Source organism: Seriola lalandi, unplaced genomic scaffold, assembly GCF_002814215.2.
Source record: "Seriola lalandi dorsalis isolate HSWRI2012SDOR001 ecotype SW California unplaced genomic scaffold, Sedor1 jcf7180002051961, whole genome shotgun sequence".
Classification (NCBI taxonomy): Eukaryota; Metazoa; Chordata; class Actinopteri; order Carangiformes; family Carangidae; genus Seriola; species Seriola lalandi.
In genome coordinates this window covers 408-2,807 of record NW_019522514.1, presented here as the reverse complement: position 1 = coordinate 2,807, position 2,400 = coordinate 408, and the positions used below count along the sequence as shown (strand labels likewise).

At 46.0% G+C, this 2,400-nt stretch overlaps 1 pseudogene; it reads left to right on the top strand.

Moving 5' to 3' along the window:
- The first annotated feature begins 8 nt into the window (after positions 1-8).
- On the top strand, positions 9-1,525 carry LOC147819604 (E3 ubiquitin-protein ligase TRIM21-like; annotated as a pseudogene).
- Positions 1,526-2,400: the final 875 nt, after the last annotated feature.

The following is a 2,400-nucleotide window of genomic DNA, read 5'->3' as shown; positions in this document are numbered from 1 at the left end:
TCTCCGAGCTGACGAGGAGGCGCGCTGAGGTAGATCGGCTCTCGCGCTCTGAAGACCACCTCCACTTCCTCCGCACCTTCTCGACCCTGAACGCTGCTCCGCCCACCAACGACCGGACAGAGATCAGCATCGATCCACACTCATACGAGGGGACTGTGAGCACAGCTGTGGATCAACTGGAAGAGACGCTTGGCAAAGAGATTAAGAAGTTGCGCCACAAGGTCGAGCTAAAGAGGGTCCGGCAGTTCGCAGTGGACGTGGCGTTGGATCCTGATACGGCACATCCTGCTCTCGTCCTGTCTGATGACGGCAAACAAGCACATCATGGTGACGAGAAGAAGAATCTCCCAGACAACCCAGAGAGATTTAATCCCAGTTGTTGTGTCTTAGGAAAACAGAGTTTCTCCTCTGGGAGGTTTTACTTTGAGACTGGAGTTAAAGGTAAGACTAGATGGACTTTGGGAGTTGCCAAAAAGTCCATCAAGAGGAAGGGAATAATCCCACTGTGCCCTGAAAATGGCTACTGGACCATGTGGTTGAAAAACGGCGATGAATACGCAGCTCTTGTCGGTTCTCCCCTTCTTCTCTCACTCCCTTCAAAGCCCGAGAAAGTAGGAGTGTTTGTGGATTATGAGGAGGGTCTCGTCTCCTTTTATGACGCTGATTCTTCTCTACTCCTTCACTGGCTGCTCCTTCGCTGAAGAAATCTACCTGTTCTTCAGTCCCGGGCTGAATGATGCCATAAATTCTGCCCCTATGATAATTTCTCCTGTCAGTCACACAGATTTCTTTTAAAATGATTTTGTGTCAGGACTTTCACAAGTGCCAGTTCAGTTCAGCTCAATCATTCATAGGATTTGCGAAGCAGTTCATTTAAAGTTCTTATAAGTACGTTTTTCAAACCTGAATTCTTTATTTCGGTTAAAACTGACTCATTTTCCACCTTAGTACAATTTGATCGGGCAGATGTAAAATGTTGCAATCAGATATCAGATTTTTACTACATGAGTATCGTGGCATAATGAATTCAGGATAATGATGTTATCGCAACATCTATAGAAAAAACACCATATAGATACTGACCCAATAACAACAGCTGACTCCTGTGGCCACGCACAGTTTCAACAGGTGCTTGCACCTCAGAGGGCGGAGTTAATATTTTTACCTGTCTTGACATGACGCATTTTGGTTCACTTCAGTGTTTTTCTGTGTGAAAAAATAAACCAAACTAAAAGGAAAATGCGTCAGGTTGTCAGCAGAAGTCGTAGCAGAACAAACAAAGTTGAGGTTTGGAAAGACCCCAGGACGCTGCCGGAGGACGTTCAACATGAATGATGGCCCTGGCTGAGTGATGATTAGACAAAGTCATTATTAACCTGCGGTTTTGCTGCCAGTCATAAAATGCAATTACAAAGGTTCACATTGTGAAGAGACCAGTGTCATGACGGCCAGCCAGCGTGAACAATACGAGGACACGGAAACTGGAGCAGCTGAATGGAACCCAGCCATCATTCATTTTATTATTTACACCTGTGGGGTGGGGGGGGGGGGGGGGGCAGTCTGCGAGTTTGTTCGTTGATTCATTCACTGCTTTACATTTTACTGTCGGACGTGTCCTGTTCCTGCCTCGTCCGCCGCGGCTCTGGAGCTTCACGAAGTCGTCCGCAGAGCGCTTCCCTCGGCTGCTGCTGGCGTCCTCAACTCCATTGTTTGGCTGTTTGTCACATTAAGATCCTCTGCGCTGCAGCCTGTTCAGCTGAAGGGAATGATGACACCCCCCACCCCCACACAGACTTATACACTTGTTTATAGGTTCATAAAACTGGGTGTCACCTCAACATGTTGACAGGTGGCTACCTACCTGAGTTTACTGTGGGAAATGGAAAGACTGAAGCAGGGACGTAAACTCATTCATCAAGGAAAAGGTCTGAGAATCGAATCTTTGTCGCCTGCACAGCTTGTGTTCTCCCTCTCCGCTCGTCTCACAGTCTTTAAAAATAAAGAAAAAGAAAATAAATTTAAAAAAAAGCAGGCTGTCAGAAACTCACACTGTATCTCTGTGATTGATTAATGGCCATAAATAAATGGGTGAGTGTTGACCCAGCAGGGGAAGGGTGCAGGAAAAGATAAGACAGATGTAAATGCTAACCGCTAATGTGCTTCCTGTGCTGAGAAGCTCCATCAGCTCAGTGTTTGTACTCTGTAGCTGAGTGACAGCAGAGAGAGAGAGAGTGAGCAGCTTCATGAAAACACTAAATACGACTTCTTCATCTCAGTTTCTACTATATTTAAATTGAAAAATGAGCAAAAACACACACCCAGTCTTATTCATGTGTGTGCCACATTATTATCTTCCTCTCCAGCTCTTTCACACCAGTATGTGCTGTGGAGATAAATGTG